The sequence below is a fragment of the Ambystoma mexicanum genome, chromosome 6p, assembly GCF_040938575.1.
Source record: "Ambystoma mexicanum isolate Mex_15411 chromosome 6p, UKY_AmexF1_1, whole genome shotgun sequence".
Taxonomy (NCBI): domain Eukaryota; kingdom Metazoa; phylum Chordata; class Amphibia; order Caudata; family Ambystomatidae; genus Ambystoma; species Ambystoma mexicanum.
Window position 1 is genome coordinate 1,050,078,121 of NC_090935.1, and position 19,506 is coordinate 1,050,097,626.

The 19,506-nt window shown below is 48.0% G+C and overlaps 1 protein-coding gene across 6 annotated transcripts in view; it reads left to right on the plus strand.

Annotated features, from left to right (window-relative positions):
* SEMA4D (semaphorin 4D) overlaps nt 1–19,506 on the plus strand; it is a 974,222-nt gene that overhangs the window by 385,605 nt on the left and 569,111 nt on the right. For all 6 annotated transcript variants that reach the window (XR_011280337.1, XM_069625652.1, XM_069625653.1 and 3 more), the window contains exon 3: nt 9,424–9,499. The gene's annotated coding sequence lies outside the window, so the exon portion shown is untranslated. The remainder of the gene's footprint in view (nt 1–9,423; nt 9,500–19,506) is intronic.

Sequence of the window (19,506 nt, forward strand, 5' to 3'; positions counted from 1 at the left end):
ATTTGAGATTTTTGAGAGGTGGGAGGATATCCAATTCAGAGATGAATCCCTGATGCCGAGGTTGTGTTGTCTCTTGGTGAAGGTGGATGGTTGATGATATCGAATGCTGCCGAGAGGTTGAGTAGGATTAGTGCAGCACAACCTTCTGAGTCCGAGTGTCATTTAAGATCATCCCAAATGGAAACTTGGCATGATTCAGTTCCTCGTAAATGTCTGAAGCCAGACTGTGCGGAGTCGAGGATCTTGTTTTATTCTGAGAGGAGACCTAGTTGTGTGTATGCCGCTCAGTCATCTAATTTAGCTCTATAGCGCTTGTTTGAGATGGGGGGTCTGTACTTGGTCAGGACAAGAGGGTCAAGGGATGTCTCTTTTGAGAGAGGCTTGATGTAGGAGGTCTTAAATTCTGCTGGGAAGGTACTGAAGTGAATGATTTAGCAATGGATTTCGCGAGGTCATCGGCACAGGTGGCTGTAAACATTTCTTTTAGCAATGAGGTGGAGGCTGCTGGATGACGATGGGTCTGCACGCCATTTACGCTCCCGGATATGGTTCAAGGTTTTCCGTTTTTTGATGGCTGGGGTGAACCATATGAGTGAACGACCTAGTCTGTTACAAAAAGACCTGAAAGCAGGAAAGGGATTTATAGTCTGTGTTGCGGACCTGTTATTGCGAGGTGGATAGGGAGGCTTTGTGAAGGATGGCAAAGTCGCCTGCCCTGCTGGCACTGTGTTGCACAATATGTTTGTAACCCGGTGGGAAGACCTCATGTGCAGTCATCCGGAGGTCTTGTGAGAGCCAGGTTTCAATGATGAAGAGGATGTCTGGGAACTCTGATGAGATTATGTCGTATATATTGTGACCATTATTTGCAACGGATCTGGCATTGTCGAGAATGCAATTCAGATGACTGCCAGTCGTTTATTTGAAGTTGGGGGTGAGGGGGCAGATTCTGGGTGGGGGCTGGGAAAAGAGAAGTGGTGACCACAGAGGAATGGGGTTGACTCGATGCAGAGGCAGGAGAGGGTGATGGCCGATGCAGTGATGGAGGTTGTGATGGTGAGGAAAGGCTGGAAGGTGTGGTTGGCTTGCAGTGTGGTGGGTGGTGGGTGTTGGGATTTGTACAGATTCCAAGATGTGTGTGTGGGAGAGGTGTCCGTAGGGAAAGGTGGCTGGTTTCCGGTGAAGGGCGGGGAGACACAGGCACATATGTGTAATTGGTGGATGTGTGGTAAGGCCTGGGATGGTGGAGCAGTTCTGGCTATCGGATGGTAATGTGGCTACAAGGGATAGGATTGTGTGCAGGGGAGGGTGTGGATTAGTGTGCTAGGTACTAGGGCCACATAGGTTAGTGGTTGGGGATTCTGTAGTGTTGGAAGAGGAGTAGAAGGATGGAACATCTTGGAGATGGGGTTGGATTTCCAGTCGGGAGGCGGGATGGCTACAAGGGATAGGATTGTGTGCAGGGGAGGGTGTGGATTAGTGTGCTAGGTACTAGGGCCACATAGGTTGGTGGTTGTGGATTCTGTAGTGTTGGAAGGGGAGTAGAAGGATGGAACATCTTGGAGATGGGGTTGGATTTCCAGTCGGGAGGCGGGAGTCTGGTGACAGTTTCCGAGAGGTGCGTAGGGAGCAGTTCATGGCGTGTTCGCCTTAGGGGCTATTTTAGCAGGTTTAAGAGGTATGTGTGAGAGTTGACCATGTTTCAGTGATGGTGTGTATATCAAGGTCATGCTATATAATAGGTGAGTATATCAAGGTCATGCCATAATAGGTGGTCAAATGAGGTGGGGGTTTAAGCTTGGTGAGTAAGATTTTGCGGCGGTGGGCGCTGTGTTTGTGGAGATGGTGGAGGGCATGTGCGAGCACATAGGCATTTGCATCTGTCGGGCGACAGCATGGTGAGTTGGTGAGAGTGGGGATGCGCGAGTGTAGACGCTCTTCTCTTGGAGGGCCTAGGCAGGGTAAAGTTGTGAGGGTGGTGTGGAGACGTGAGCAGTGGAGTTTGGCAGTGTGGAGGTAATATGCAATGAAGAGTGATTCCATGGAGCAGCGTGATGGCTTGTTAAGCAAGGTCTTGAATTGTTTGGGTCTTGTCGAAGTGTCTTGGGGCATGTAGAAGATGGGAGCATCAGTGGGAGTAGAGAGGGGGGAAGGTGGTGGGTGTGGGGATAGTGGTGGAGTTGGAAATGGTGATGGTGTGTAGCAGAGGGGCAGCAGCGTTGTGTGGGGGCCTGGGAGGGGAGTGTGATTCGTTGTGAATTGGCTGGAGTTGGTGGCTACTCCAAGGTGTGTGGGGGTAGGAGCATGGAGTTGGTGAAGTAGTTAGCTTTGAGGCCTGGTGGAGGTGCAATGGCCAGAGTAAATGTACACAGTGGAGAGGAGGTGATGGAGGGCTGTAAGTCATTGCAGTAAGGTGGCATGAAGTGGCTAGAGGTGAATTAGGCAGGAACATGCTTATATAGCATGGCCGTGCAGGTGGGCAGAACCATGAGGGCGATGGCATGCGCCAGTGAGCTGCATGTTTGAGATTCTGTTATATAGGCACAGAGACGAGAGGTTAGGAAGGGGGTAGGTAGCTTGGAAACAAACTGACAGTTGGGAGGATCATTGCACATTGTAACTTGCATAGGGGCAGGAGAGCTATTACCTTGCTTTATGCTGCAGGCTGTCATGTCAGTCCATTTGTATGGGGTCACTTGAGGCGGTTTGAAGCAGGCATGGCCGTGGGAGCCATGGGTCAAGAGTAGGGCTCTGTCCAGGCACAGACGGGGGCATACAGGGATTGTAGGCCTTGTTGTGGAGCCGGCTTCACTGCCAGCTTCTAGGGTCGGGCCAGTGTTCATGATGAGTGGTCAATCCGGGCAAAGCAGAGGAGGGCCATCCGGCAGGCCTCCAGGCAAACAGTCCCCCACCCCAATTATGGCGGCAGCCATCTTTGAAGGTGCAGTTGGAGACAAATAGAGTAGCCCAAATGGGCTAGTTGTGGCAGCGACTTCGTTAGCTTTCATCAGATTAAGTTTCGATTCTAGGAACCCTGGGGGCTTTGCAACATATTAGCATCATCGGGGGATACTTTTGAACATTTTTCCCATTCATCATTTCTTAGACCAACAGGGCTTATGGTTACAGCAGTATCCGTTTCAATTGTAGCAGATACAGGAGGATGGCAGCAGGGGTCCACAGGCACGTTGATGTTAGTGCTGCTCCAGGGCACACAGGGTCCTGGACAGACAGGGATGGTAGGCCTTAGTGAGAGACCACTAATACAAGAAGTGTCCCATACTACTCCTCTCTTGAACATTAAAAACCTTTGCTCCTTTCTACATCACCCCTTTCCCGACCTTGTGGTCACCTACTGGTAGGAGGGTGTCCTCTCAGCCCCAGTGTGTAAGTTGTGAGAGGTACCCACAGCTAGGCCAAGGGGTTGTTCTCAAATCCATGGAACTCTCCTAATGGTAAGCATGGTAAAGCAACCAAGGCAGCACTCACTAGTTGAGAGCGGTTTGTTAAATGTAATTTCATAACATTCGACAACGGAATGCCCGGACAATATATTAATAGAAATTAAGGTGACCAGATTGTCAAGAAAAAAACGGGACAGCCAACAACTTAAAAGGAGTAACCCACTCACCCCTCTCTTCTCCCCCTCCCAAAGTTCACACCCACCCCCATCCGACAGTATCTGCATACAAATTGTGCGGTTTTGACAGTTGATAAAAGCACGTAAATAATAAGCATGATATATTTTAAGTAATACTGATTGAATTATGTATTTTAATGTTGTGTGCAATGAATTTGATTGGTATGATTCAATGTGAAAAGTTGCGCATCCACACTAGAACACAACAATTTTTTAAAAGCACATAAATGGCAAAGGGGCTGCTGTTCTGACATTACATGCCTTGCTTTTTACTGGTTTCTCAGCCTGTCCCTGTGGCTCAAGCAGTTAATGCATACAGCTGGTACATGGAAGACAGGGGATTAGAGCCCATTCTCTGGCATAAACAGGCACTGTGACCCTCCCTTTCCCAAAAAGCGGGACAAGGTTTTGGTATTAAAAAAGAAACTCAGAACAAAGGGACAGAGGGTCTGATCCCCGGACAGTCGTGGCAAAACTGGAACATTTGGTCACCCTAGTCCAAATATATCTTTATTTTACTGGAGAGGGGGAAAAAAGGTAGGGCAAGTCAGGTGAGTAGCTTTTTTAAATGTGGATATTTAAAAGTCTTTGGCTTATGCCAAGGTAGGGTGACTGGGTATGTTAAGGGTCAACCGGGGTCTCTGGGAACCATGGTCACCACATGGATTTAGTGTGCCCCAAAGCCAATTTTTATAGTAAAGGAAATTCACTTTTTGGAAATAGTTTTTAGAAGTCAAAGTTCACCAGTGGAAGAGACATTTTGAATTTAATTGATAACAATTCCGGTGATCAAAGGGCAATTAATCTTCCTTCACTGTGGCAGTTTATCCATCATAACCTCCCCTCCTCATATGTTTTGGTCCCCACTTGTATAAAGTCAAATGCCCTGTTTAATTTTTTCACCAAATGAAGACCAAAATGACATTCCTCTACCCATTCCCCGGAATAATCCTTCCCGGAATAGCTACTTAATGTGTCTCTTGAAGGAACAGGACATTAGGGACTTCTCTGTGGAAATCCCTGGCCACTAATGAGCATTACATGGCTATTGAGATCCTCGACATTTAATGAGCCAACTCGCCACCCAGCTCTAGGGGTCTCAGCCATTGCATGAAGACTCTTGCATCTGATCCAGTTCCCACTGATCAATAGGGAGGGCACCTCCTGCCCCCAAACATCCGGACCTGGATTCTGTTACTCATAACTTGTTTTCTAAGAAACCAAACGGGCTTACATATTCCATGAAGCCCCTCCCACAATTCCCTCTTCGAACCAGAAAACCCTATCCTTAATCTTTGCATTTAACCTTTTTACTGATTTATTACACGGTTGACCCACCCCATGTATCAAATCATCAAGGAGTTTCCAGAGAACAAAACCACTAACATTCTGCATGAAACGCAGCCCTAATCTTTTATGCATGTGAAATTACCCCAAACTAAGACGAACACCACAGCATAGATGACCTCGTTTTACAAAGAATGTGATAAAACCCCTATTTGTTTACTAATTTTACAAACTATTTGATATAAACACGCACCATACACAACAAAAGAAGACTATCTCTCACCTCCACAAAGGGGAAAATGTACACTTCATTGTTATGAACATTAGGGGTCACCCTTGCCCTTTTGCAGTTCCACTTTCAATTGTGATAGCCTAGCATTGACACTTCTCTTCTGGACGCCCAACTCTTCTTGGGGGCGTGTTCAACTTTTTAGGTTTTCTGGAGCCCATTGCACGCTTTCTCATTGACTGATCAGAAGCTCCAGTAATGTAAAAAGTTTCCTGAGTTAGCGGCGAACTACATAGACCTTTCCATTCCAAACCCCAAGATGAAGAACAGCCTATTGTATTTGGGTCTCTGAGAGCTTATAATATTCTTCTCCAATTTCAAATATTAAAACAAATGGGTAGCTCCCACCTGTATCTAATATTTTGAGTTCTCAGCCATTCTGTAAGGGTTTTACACTCCTGGCGTCACATTAGTGGTACCACCAACAGAACTTGGGCAATGTAATGCGCATCTTGTAGTTTTGTAACTCTACTACACTCTCATCTAAATTTCCCAAAATGTTTTGCTCGCCTACAAAATAGTGGCAAACTACAACTATGGCTGGGGGTTCATTCCATACTCTGGCTCCACGATGTGCCCTATTCGATAGAAGCTCAATTCCTCCCGTTTCAGAAAATAAGGATACAATCCTCTTACCAGTTTTTCTAACTTTTCTGGAGATTCGCCTTCTTGGTTTGGGCTCGCAGGAAATCTGTTTACATCTCCTTTCCCGCTTTTAAATCTCAAACATTTTAAATTCCATTTCCCTTGATTTTGTTTCTCCCTTTCCATTAATCTTGCGGTGTACTTCGTCTCGGTGAGCTCAGCCGAGAGCTGATTGTATACAAGAGCTTCTAGTCGATCCTCTATTGCGTTATCGTTTGGTTTGTCTACGGACAACTAAAAGTCAGAGCAAAACTATTTGATCTCATCTAGTTTGAAAAAAGTTCTTTTTCGACACCTCTTGCCAAGGGGTCTGCTGAAGCTGGATGAGGAACTGGGGCTGTTGATCCATAATGTCAGTTATCTCCCGAATGGGTTTCCTCTCAACCTCTTGGAGACGTTGCTACTAGTCCTTCACGGTGTATTCACATTTATGTCCTGGACTAGTAAGCATTCTGCAAGTTTCTTAACTTCAATCCAGGCCCCTGATATCACGACTTGCCTCTGTCTTATATACCTTTGCCAGTGTGGTCATCAATATTAAACTGGCCACAGTACTCAGGACTTTGTTTCTGGGAGTTTTATATGGACCTTCAACAGCAGCTCACCACTCCGCTGATCTTTTAGCTGAGCAGAAACTAGCCAAGCGGAAACTATCCCACACACAAAGGGGGCTTCTGATATGCTGATAGAAAAGATCCTGTGCAGGCTGATTGACAGCCTCCTAAATTGTTTGTCAGCTGAAAAGTGGTACACAATCAGTATGCCTGGAGGGGAGTGCATCCGTACCAGCTACCCACAACGGGGTGCAGTTTCAGAGCACAGATTGCCTTGAGCCTACAGGTTTCTTCCACAGGGGGTGTGGGCAGTTAGAATCACAGCCCCCCGCTAGATTCAAATGGGTATTGGCTTGTTCCTTTCAAATTACCCCTTGTGGTAACAGGTGCCCCACTGGCTCTGCCAAATGTTCCCCAGAGTGCCTTCCATTCACTGTTGTGAACGTCCAGTGTAATCTACCCTTGTCAGCACAGCTTCATTCACTGTCATCAGCCCACCTCCTTCAAAGCTACCAATCGCATGATCCGATCTTGTACTTTATCCAAATGTTTCATGTTACATGGAGCCTGTACCTTTCCTCCCAGGGCACAACTCGTTTCACACCTTTAAATCCCTGGTATGTTTCGGGCCACTGGGGAATATCTCAACATTGGGCTGCATTGCAGGCAGCTCTGTGTTATGTTAAGTTGACTTATACCACACACTATTACCAATTGCATGGTCTCCAGGCGGTCACGTGGCTCTGTAAATAAGAGGGCAGGGTAGGTTAGTGAGAGATAGGATATAGGTTGTGCTCTTCTGTTGATGCTTGCAGAACCATGAGGAACTGGCGCCTGTGCGTGTCTGCTTTCGAAGCATGCTTCTGTCGTATGCATCGACTTGTGTCCGGCGGGGTAAGGCCCAGTCTCTGGGCTGTTTGCGGATGTTTCTTGTGGTGAATGTGTGGTTGTGTGTTTCATGTGAGGAGTGGCTGGCCCTTTGGGGTGTGTGTGGTACTCGGAAGGTATGCGGGAGAGGAGCAGGGGTGGTTAGTACAGTTGCAAACTTGAGTGTAGTACGCTTTCAGCACAGAAGCAGAATTTAAAGGGCAGCAATATCCTATTTAATCTGGTGTCTATAAAGCTGGGTTAAAGCATGGTGGCTATGCTCCAAAGTGCACCTAGATTCAATCCAGTGACTACACTCAGAGACTTTGCTACGTTCAATACAGTGTCTATGCTTCACAAGTTCAGCTAAATGCAATACAGTGGCTACGGTCAAAATTCATATAAGTGCAAAACATTGGTTATCCTCAAAATTCATCTAATTGCTCATGCAACCATTACAGATGTGCATCCCAAATGGTCTGCAGCAGCTTTTCTTACTTTCTGTTTGAGCGCTGGTGTTTTTTTTTTTGCACGGGCTGTGAGGAGTGAGTGTTTTGGACTCTGGGACGAGAGTTGCTAAGTTTGCTTTAAGCGAATACTTAAATTGGATAGGGAGGAGTTTTCTGTTGGTACTGAGTCACTTGTGCACTTTCTGGGTCTTAATACTTGTGGGTGGTGTTGATAACGTAATGGGAGAATCCTGTGGCCCGACAAAGGGACAGGTAGTGAGATGACTGTGCCTACCTCTAGGCCATTTTGTAAGGTAGAGTAATGGGCGTGTTCCTTGCTGTGGAAATGGTCTTTGTTGGGGTTCCATGTGATAATGTCCCTGGGAAATAGTCGCCTGGTAGGTGACTTTTTCCCCTGCTTCCCTATAGACCTTCCCCCACATTTTCTAGGACGGTTAACGCTTTCGATTCAAACTCTAGTCCTAGAATATTTGGGGAAAGTGCTTGATTTTCATGGGTGTACAAATTTGGGGGAAATGTCACCCCTGGCTACCTTTTCCCAGTTGACTTTATCACTGGATATGGAACTCTGTTGATAAGTAAGTATAATAGGAGAGAGTTATGTTCCAAGGCCGGAAATATCAGTTGTGATTAAAGTACAGGTGTGGACTGAAACCTCTACTTGGATGCTGATCAGTTTGCAGCTGGTAGTGGACATTTGTAAAGGTGGGGGGGTGTAGTTTTTTCCTGCGGATGATGACTATCCCCCTCCCTTTATCAATGGTTCTGTCAGTGTGGCAGAGAGTGTAGTTATGCAGTGTGTTGTCCTATTTGAGGATGGAGGAGTCTGTGTATAACGTTTCTGTGGTGAGAAGCATGTCCAGTTCTCTGTCAAAGATGAAGTGGATTTTGTGTGCATGTTTAATGACAGAAGAGCAATGCATGGGCAGAATTGTTCCCTTTGTGTTTGTGGCTAGAGTGTTGTGCGCTCTGTGAATGGATGAGGGCCTGGTGGAGTCAACAGGACCCCTTCTACAGCGATCCCTATTGGTGAGGATCGCAGGGCTACTCCTGATATTGGGGAGGCTTGTCTTGTGGATGCTGGGGAGGGCTTGCTGCATAGTGGAGTGCTGAAGACTTTGTGGACTTTTATCTAGTGGAAGGAAAAGCTCTGAGCCTGCGCCTACCCAGGGCTGAACAGGGTTTGCCGAGGAGGTTGCATTTGTCATCATCTGCTCTTTGCTGGAAGACACCTGAGCCGGGATGCTATGGGTTCCCAGTCGAGCGTGGCAGATTTTTAGGTTTCGGGAACTTCCAGGAACCAATTGGCACTTCCACATCCTTCCTACATGTTCAGCTCTCCTGGAACCAGCCACCCGGCCTTGCCAGCATTTAGTTAATGCACTATGATCAATTGTTTCAGTCTCTGTTCCCATTGGATGCACTGTTCATAGTGTGGCATTTTAAAATCTCATTTGCAGCCAAGTCAACAATTCACTGTTTTGTGGAATTTAGTACTTTGAGACGGGTCTTGATTCATAAATTCAGTTCAATTGTCCCTGTTAGTGATCGGAGCTATGCCAAAGGTTACAATTCATTCAAAACCTTCCAGGCATCACTCCTTTTGTTTTCCTGTTCATAGTCTGGCGCTGTCATTTGAAGCTGATGAGCATGTTTATGTTCCTGTCTTAGGTGCAGAAGTTCCAGAAGAGCCCTACACGTGAAGAGAACCTGCGTTACTTCTGAGATTAACTCTTTAAGCTTTCAGGTATGTTACATCCATTCCTTGAACACATACAGGATGTCCAAATGTTTTACTTGTGTTTCATATAGCACACAACTGCTGTTTTCTTGGACCCTTGGTATTTTGGGAAACTACAAGAAATGGTTCGCATTTGATTTGTAGGAGTGGAAGAAACAGTGCAAGATTGTTATTTTGTTATTTAATCAGATGTTTAAAGGCCGAGAACAAAAGACCGACTTTGCAGAAAATAGGCCATGAAGGCCGCCTCTGCAAGGTCTGTCTTTTCCTCCTGGCCCTTTTAGGGGTGGGTCCTGTGAGGCACACATGGTATCACAAGTAAGGACATAGACACAAAGGTACAAGTTTCAACACCTTTATTAAGTTTGAGTGGGGTTAGAGACTATTAACTGGCCCTAATTCTATAATGGGAGTAGTCTTTACCGTCAAAGTGAAACAAATAGTCGAAGTCAGTCAAACAAAGGAAAAAGTCTGTGTCAGAAACCTATACTTTCCCTCACATTTCACAATAACTAAGCGTGGGGAAAATGTATAAACACAGTGTATTAAAAGAATGCCAGAATGGCAATGAAAGTGTCTCACCACTCCCTTCCCCAAGTTCAGTTCATTGGGGTTCTTACAAAGTTCCTTCAATGTGGGTAGCTTGCACAGTTCAAAGATTTCCCATAAATCTGTTAGGCCTCCCAGTGTCAGTTCAATATGCATCACAGTTCTCTTCAATGGATTCTTTCGGGCTTCCTTCACCCAGTTTCACAATTGTCAAACCAACAGATATTCACAAAGTTCAGTCTTGGTTACTTTCACAGGCTGCCCTTGCCTGTCTTCAAACACTTAAACATGGCTGAAAGACTTTCCAGTTTAACAACTCTGCTTCACAGAGCTCGGGGAGAACTCCCTTCCCCAAACCTTTGTACTTCTTTCACAATGCTCACCTGTCAGAGACCTTTGCAACCGCATAATATTATCACCCCCATGCGTGAGCACTCCGACAGCAGGGTTCCTATTATTATCGCCTTGCGAGAGACTTTCACAACCGCACAGTATTCTCACCCCTATGCGTGACCACTCTGACAACAGTTTCATGTGTTAATATCCCCGCAAAAATATCGCCATACAAGAATGGCGCCATATTTTTGCAGCGATATTAACCCATTAAAACTGTGGCGGACACACCCGCAACCCCATATTATTTTAAAGGGAGCGAGGGACACCCCTGCTCCCATTTACCCCAAAAATGATTCCCGCTAATAATATCGCCTATGGCCGTTCCCGACGGCCATATATATGGCAATGATATTGGTTGGGATAATATTACCTGATACCCTGTCAACAGGATTGGTTTCTTAATATCCGTACCTCTTGCACTTGGTTTTGCAGAACCGGCCCTCTGCCACTCTGGTTCTCCTTTCACTAAAGCATATATTTCAGTAGGACGGGCCCACTGCCACTCTGTTCCTCATTTCACATAAATATCCATTCACTTACAGGATCTCTGCACGCTCTTTCCCTCTTCCCCTTCCCTTCATTGGCTTTCAACACATTTTGCTTTCATTATTCACTGTTCTGTTATCTTTCAAGAAGTGTTTAACAAAGTGCTTTCTCACAAGGCACTGCTCTCTTACTTTGTTTCTCATCTGCTCCCTCAGCGGCTCACTTAAACATTCAAGCTTTCAGTTCAATGTCTTTATCCTTCAACGCGTAGCCTTGCATTTAACACAAGCTTTCCACAATCACGCGTATTGCAAACCGGGCTCTCCGTTCCTTTGAACTCAGCGGCTGTGATTGCTTTTTGCGGTCTATCTTCTGCTTTCAGCTCGTCGTGGTCAGGGTCTTGCCCACCTGCCTCTCGGACACTCCCGGGCGGCCTTGCGGCAGAAACTAGCAGTTTGCTGGTTCATGGAGGAAAGGGACTAGCCAGCCCCTCGGCTCCCTTCGTAGAACTCCCCTGGCTTCTTGGAGACACGGCTCCCTCGCCACGTTTTCCCCTGCCTCAACTCGCAGCATCTCAGCATCCCGTTCTCCGTGGCCTGTTTCTCGGCAGCTTTCTCTCAGTTGCTCCTCTTTCTTACTATCCAGCTTGCCTTCCTTCTTGGCCCCTGCCTCGCTCTGTTTCTTTCTGTGCCCCACCTTTTCTAGTTTGGAAACGGTCCATGAGTTTCATGTGTGTGTGTGATTGTGACTGAGTGCCTGCCCTTGCCTGGCCTTATTAGTGGGACAAGGCCAGTACATGTTGCTAGTGGTAATCTTAGTCTCAGCCTTCTTCTTACTCGCCTCACTAGTTGGGCTGATTAGGAAAGGAGGGGCACTATGGGAGTTGTAGTATAACATAAAGGTAGAGGGAATATTAGGTATATAACTGTCAGTAAATGGGGGATACCATGTCTCACCTTCTGGTGTCTCCTCCACACTCCCTGAGGGCCCCCTACCCAGGTGATCCTCCCTTGATTGTCCACCCCCAGGGTCAGGATCCAATAGCGATGGCCGTTCCCTGGCAACCTGAATAAGTGATCCCCAGGGACTAAATTGTGAAACGCCTTCAGGTTTTTCAGTCTCCTTAATCCCCCACCCCCTTGCACAGCCCCCTTTGCTTACCTGCTGCTGGCTCAAGTTCTATTCCTTGGCTGTCTACAGGCCCTGTAGACAGAAGCTTGACATGCAGCATGTCCTGCTTCTGTACTCAACCTTTTGTGTGTGGAACTTCCGTCTTTGTGGCTTACAGACGCGAACAAAGACGGCGCCAGGGCCTTTCAACCTTTGTAGTTGTAATGGGCCTACAGCCTCAGAGTGGCAGTCTTAGCATACAGCAAATACTTCTTTGACTTAGTATATTAAATGTGTTCTTTGCAGCGCACTTTACAGGCATCCTTTCCCAGAGACATCCGGTGTCGTCCTTGCAATATCCAGCAGTTCTGTTCTTATCACCTCATTGCCAAAGAAAGTTTTTTTTTTTATAGCTTTTCATAAGTGGTCATTTCGTGTTTCAGCCCCAAATCCTCATCTTTTTTTATGGCCTTTCTTAATTTTGGAGTGCAAGGGCCAGTAAATCTGTCCCTTGAAAATGTGTGGCTACTCGCCCCCTCCCTCCATTGCAATGAAGTGGCAAGATCTGACTGAGGATATCATGATATTCTCTAATTAACCTCTCTTCACAAGCTAAAGGCTGCGTCACTGTAAAGGTGTACTTTTCGGCCAAAGACGGACCTCTATAAAAAAAGTGTTATCACACACTTGCAAGCATGACTTCGCAATGGGCTCTCTCCCTCCACAGAACCCCCTCATTTTCAGCAGGCACTGGTATTGATGCATGCAGATCTGAAGGCCCTAGACTCAGTGCGGTGGTAGGCAGAGGCGTAGAGAGGGTAAGGCCTGAGCAGGCAAGGCCACCCAAAATCTGTAAATGCCCACCCAGCAGAACTGTGTGGGAATTTACAAATGTTGATGTCACTGCATCGGACCCAACTACCTTCGCCTCAGGCCCCACTTGTAAGACAAATCCTGGTTACGCCTCTGTGGGTTGGCTGATGTCGCCTACAGTGTGTGGCTAGTCCATGTGTATACATAGGATAATAGAATGGCGAGCGGGTTACTGCAAAGAATGTAAAGAAAATAATCTGAAACCCTGAATTCAAACTGGAAATCTAATTTCGAGGGAGCAGTTTTCCTCCATTTTTAGTTGGTTTTGATTATGGAAGACATCAACGAGTGTTCTTTTTCCTTCCATGTGCATTTTTTGGTATGCAGAGAGCAGAACATGCATCGGAAGTGTACACTGGGTCTGTTTTTTTTGTTGGTGTTTACTAAGAGCCCCGATGTGTAGCAGCTGAAAGCATGCAAGGTTCCTTAGCAACAGGCCTCACGAGCCGTGAGGCGAGATGTGGCCGCCCTTTGTTTCCCTAGTGCTGGTTTGTAACGGCGCGCAATTGTTCATCGAAAAAGAAAAAAAAGAGCGATGCCCTGCCAAGAAGAGGGGGTAGGGGGTGAGACTGTGGGGGACTGAAGAGCTGACACACGGAAAGCGCGAATGGCCCGGTAAATGGGCAGCGGTTGTTCGCGTGTCATGTGCTTCTGGTCAATTTGTATCTTTATTGGGATTGTCAGACATCCAGAGGCGTAGCCAGGATTGTCTAGCAAATGGGGCCTGAAGCTAATGTAGTTGGGCCCACTGCATTGACAAAAATATCTGTAAATGCCCACACAGCGTTGCTGAGTGGGCATTTACAGATTTTGGGTGGGCCTTGCCCTACACTGCCTACGCCTCTGCAGACATCCTATCTCATTTTGCAATAAACCGCAGTTGATCAGTTTGTTTGTAATATCCATGCCACGTGCCTTAATCTTAATGGTCATTTTTCCAAGTTGGGCGTCTGGGTGATGATTGGCAGCCATGGGATGAGGGGGCCAGGTTGTGTGGCCGTACTGCAGAATATACCTACCGGGCTTGCAGAGTTGTTAACCTCATCCGCCGTCCTCTCCAAGAGCCAATATAAAGTAATGCAGGGCTGGGAATAGAGGAGCTGGGCCGCCGAGTTTCTGAGCCTGGGGTTCCCCTATGATATGATATGGCATTTATAACGCGCCTATACCCAAGTGTCTCCAGGCGCGACGCGGCAAGGGAGGGGAAAACATGAAGACAGAGAAACAATCCTACTAGGCCAGGAGTCATTCAGATTGCGCAAGTGCAGGGGAAGGGGGAAGGGGAGAAGTGGCGGAGTGAGGCGTGTCTCTAAATGGCCGAGTTCTCGATTATTTACTTCGCTTAAATGAAAGGCAGCTGCCATGGCCGCCGCCCCACCCAATCACTGGGCGCGCGTGTTAACCTTGCGGGAGTTAGGTCAGTACTATGGTAAACGCTCTTCCACTGTGACCAGTTCCGCAACGAAAGCTACATTTTCGGGGAGGGGCGTGAGGGAGGGGTAACCCTTCAAAGAGAGTTAACTTCAGAGACGGTGGGGGCATGACAAACGTATGCTGCTAAACCTCCTGACTTCTGCTATTTTTATTGTGTCAACTGGTATATGATCGTAAGTGGGCCCCAGGCCTCGCCACCCTGCATGCCGTTATTCCATGGGGCATAAGCAGTGCTTATTGTAGTACTTTTTTTAAATGACCGAGCCCAAATATTTTCTTGCCAACCTCTGCCGCATCGGGAAGTCAACTCCCTGACCACTGTTGCCCCCACCCATGGCTGCTCTCACCAGAGTGTCAACATATTTGCAGTTGAAACTGCACCCCCCCGCTCATTGGGGTTGATGGCTGCACGTAATACGACCAACATATTTGTTTTGTTTTGAAAGAAGGCAAATGTTTAAGCGCCCCTGTAAACACATAATCACCATTAACATTGTACTCTGTTCTATGGTGGTAACTGGAACTTGATCAGGTACCCACAGAAAATAGAGCAAACAAGCATGCTTTACTCCTGTGGTAAATTCAGAGGTGACCTGCAAGAAGAATCATTATTGAATGGATGACTTGCCCTTTGAACGCGGCAGCAAGATCTTCTTGTATAGATGGGCCCTCAGGCCAGACACTCCTCCTAGGCAGCGACCTTTTCCCTGGCATTGCCATGTTGGTGTTGCTGGCTGTCCTGAAGCCACCCTGCTGTGGCACTGCTGCCGATTACTGCAGTAGCAGAGCTTTACCAATGGCATGCGGCTGACTGTAGCAATATGTCAAGCAATATATGATCAAGCAACGAAATCCGCCTGGAACTCAAACCATACCTTAAGAAAAAACTTGGAGGCACCTCCTTCTACCACTTAGCCGCAAAAACCTGGAACAACATCCCAAAAGAAATAAGAAACACTGAAGTTCACCTAAAATTCAGGAAATCACTAAAAACCTGGCTCTTCAACACTGCAGACTAAATCTGGAAACCATAACCAGAAAAAGGATGACTAAACCGGGAAGGACACGGACATCCCCGACCCGAGAGGGTAACTCCCACGGCACCTGGACGGGTGACACTGGATAGACTGGAACACAGGCGGCATGCACGGAAACGGAGTCAACTACCCCAGACAATCCCACCAACACTTTCGCCCGCCCCTTAGTTACCGCCAGGAACCCCAGTGATGTGGAATCCTCGAGATATTGGCAATCACCACATTACCTGAGTGGTTGACATTGGCAGGTGCACTGGCCACAGGAGTATGAAGGGAGGATAAGGGGAGCTATGAGAGCGCATGTTAGAGGTGGGGGCCAGAGGAGCAAGGAACCTTATATGCCAGTCGGACCCAGAACAGGACAGAACCGCATCAGGGGAGACAATGCAAGCCGAGCGCCTCAATTCAGCATAGAGACGCCAACTAACCAACCCTAACAATTTCCCTTTCTGCATACACCTCTCAAACTCCAAACCAAACGCAACCAAAACCTACAGCACAACAAACCGCACAAACTTCACTACATCGCAAAAACACTCAGTCTTTCACAACAGTACACAACGACTACTGGCTGCAAACACCCCAGGCCCAGCCAACGGACCCACAGGGCTGAGGCCGCCAACAGCACATCACTGCTCTCTTGCACTTGTCCTGCTTCCTCCTACTAACTCAACCTCCCCTCCTCTTTCAGAGCTGCCAGAGTGCCAGGGGACCACTCCGGTGGTGATAGTGCACGGTACAAATGTCCTTTAACATTAACATATGTGGGCATGGCCAGCACAAGCGCCCAGCATTGTCACCTTCCAACTCATGGCTGGAAATGGATACCTAGCAGTGCCACACCAGCGTGGTACATCGGGTTCATGAATTCCAATGCCCAGGATGCTGAGGCACGTGGCTAGTGCACATTCAGAGTGCATTACTTATGTGACTGCTACTGACTGGCAGATAAAATTAATAAAGTTGTGAAAAAGCTACATTATTAAACTCGGACAGAGACAATAAGTGCCGGTGCTCAGAAACACCCCCACAAGTTCCGCACAGTGTGTTGGGATACGTGTTGTCTCTGCAGTTTGGCCTTCACAAGCATTGTTTTTCCAATGGGTGCTTGCACTCCTTTTACCAGTACAGTCTCCTGGCCTTGTGGGGATACCAAACTAGGAGCTTACTAGAAATGTCAAATTTACTTGAGTACCAACTTTGGATGGGATGATTAATGTATGTAAATATGTTCTACATACAGCATTTGGGCGTAAGCCCTATATAAATAAATCATTATTTGTAATGTGTAAATCGGGGTGTATTCTGCACAAATTTAGGCAATTTGTCCCTTCCCCCAAGGGGGAGCCATCCCATTTGAAGGTAGGAAGATTAGCCCACTAAGCAAGACCCTTCCTGGGGGTCAGGGAAAGCGGGGCCCCAGGGGGAGAGAGACTCATTCATTTAAGTTACTACCTCCAAAGAACTGCCCTTTGATGTACACAAGCATGAATATATAGACAAAGAATTGTGAATGGAAGGGAGGATTTGCCAGCATTAGGTCTGGCATGTATACATATGTTCATGAATATTCCCTGTCGTCAGGCTGGGAATCCTTGGTAAAAGAAAAACAGTTTCACTTTCACTTTAAAACTGTATTTCTCCTTAAACTCATCACCGTCCTCTGTTTCATACTGCCCCCATCCAATGACAGCACTCTCCCTAAGCCCCACCTCTGGCAGCCATCTTCAGATTGTTACCGCACGCTTCAGTGTTGGGAGTCCTCGAGTTTGCTCTTCGTTAGTACGTTTTTCCAGAATATTTTGTGAGAAAGTTAAATCTAGGGTCTATGAGCCCTCAAGCTCTTTTCCTCATCACCCGGCAACAGGGATCCGTTGTCAGTGAAGTTTCGCGCCCCTGAAGGGCGAGGATTTGTCAAAGTTTCCTGAAGGGCACCTTGGGCCTACTTGGTGCCATCCGACCATGTCAGAGGAAAGAAGCCTCTTCAGGCCCTGCACCAAATGCGGGCTACGGAATGTCTTTGTGGAATACAAACATCTGCAGTGTCTTTACTTCCTGCACCCGAACCACATGGAGGTGGAGTGCGAGATATGACCGGGCTTCTTGAAGAAGATGAAAGACAGGCAGAGCAGGCTGGCAGCATGACACAATTCTAACAAGGCCCCGGCCCCAAGCAGGGCCATTCCGAATAGTGCTTTTCTAAGTCCTTTTACGATCTCCCCACTGTGCGGGTCCAAGATGAGGCCAAGAGCCGCAAGTCAAGAGTCCACCCGGTTCATCGCTGATGCGGGTCCCAGTTTGGATATGCCACGATCACCATAACAGTCTGCCTCCGTGGCCAGCTGGCAATCAAAGAGGAAGTCCTCCACCAAGTTGCGGGAGAAGTCAGACAGGCCTAGGCTGGAGGAGGAGAAGAAGGCAGCACATCCAAATCAGGCTCATCCAAAGTCCTCGTCAGCCACTTCGTCAACTACTGTGACAACCACTGCAGCGGTGGGAGCCGTTCCTACTAGGGTGGCTCCTGCAGCACAGAGGGTGGCCCTGCCCCCACAGTGGGACACGACTGCCGAGGCCTCAGTGAAGGCTGCAGGTACCACTGGATGGATAGACACTGGTCCAGGTCCCAGTTCAAGGTGGAAAAAGGGTAGGAGTGAGGAGGCCGTGAAACAGCCCTGCAAGGTTGACTTTCAACCCATGGATATTTCATCCACAGACAACGAAGACCAAGAGTCATTCATGCGGCCCACAAGGACGACATGGACGGTGGCGTAGAGCCTATCGCTCAGTCGCTCCATCCTGAGCCAAGGGACATTTCCATGGACATTCTCTCGAATCTCCACACCCTAGTGACAGAGATTCAACAGAGGTTGCTAGCGGCACCTGTGGCACCGCAGGCTCCTGATCAGCTTCCACGTAAAAAGAGAAAGCGTCACCCGACGCCTCTGCATCAGCCTCTGCCACCACGTCGGAACCAGACTCCTCCAGCGGACCTGGATACGGCCTCTGGTACCGAGATGGCCACAGGAACCGACGAGGATGAGGACTTTGGCTCGGTGGAAGATTAATTGCCACATTTGGATGCTCCTCATAGAGTTTCTCCAGCGGATGAGGTGGGGATAGTTCTCCAGGGCCTCCGAGCTGTTCCAGCTGGTGCCAGAAGAAACAAACGAGGATTTCTTGTATCAGCAACGAGAATCCAAGAGGAAGACTATCATGGTGGTACCCTTAATGGACTACATTTGGGAGGAGGCCCTGGCCCTCGTGAAGAACCCATGCACGGCTCCAGCCAAGTGAGACAGGTTGGAGAAGTACAGTGTGACGGAGACAGCGCCCAATTGCCCGAGGTCTCAACCGTCACCGGATTCGGTAGTGTCGGCTGCTGCAAGGAAACGTTTGTCTAACCCAGCCTTACCGTCCTCAGTCCTCCCGGACAGCTATGGGAACAGGAGGGATGCCATGGGGAACAAGGTCATTTACACAGCGGCATCCACAATCAAGGCGGCCAACGCCCTGGCTATCTTGGCCTGGTACGACAGGCAGCTGTGGTACAAGCTGGGCCCAATCCTGGAGTTCCTCCCCAATGACAAGAAAATGGAAGCTCTCATCCGCTTTCAGGAAGGGGAAGTGGTGTCGGACCATGCCATCTCGGTGGCAGTGGGCATCGCCGATACGGGTTTCCGGCAGATGGGGAACAGAGTCTGCCTACGTTGGCAGGGATGGGTGAAGGCCACTAACTTTCATCAGGACTTTCTTTTGAAGGTGCTGGACATGCCTTTCGACAGTGAGAATCTGTTTACGAAGGTGATTGACGAGTCCCTCCAAGCCATAAAAACATATTCAGAGTTGGCATGTTCCCTGGGCACCCTTCAGCAGCATCGTTCATCTTCTTTTCGCTCCTTCAGGGGAAAGTCGAGCAGATTGTTAAAAATGTTCTCCACATCTTACAGGCAACCTCTCCAATCCTCCATGCAGGAGGCTTACAGGCGCTGCTCCCAGGCCTACGGTAGCAGAGGCTAGCGTCGCTGTCACCGGCACCCAAGCAGGCCTGAACCGCCCAATACGTCGGGCCCCCACCCTTGCACCCAAGTGGGAGGCCGGCTGACGAGGTTCATCAGCAAGTGGAAGAAG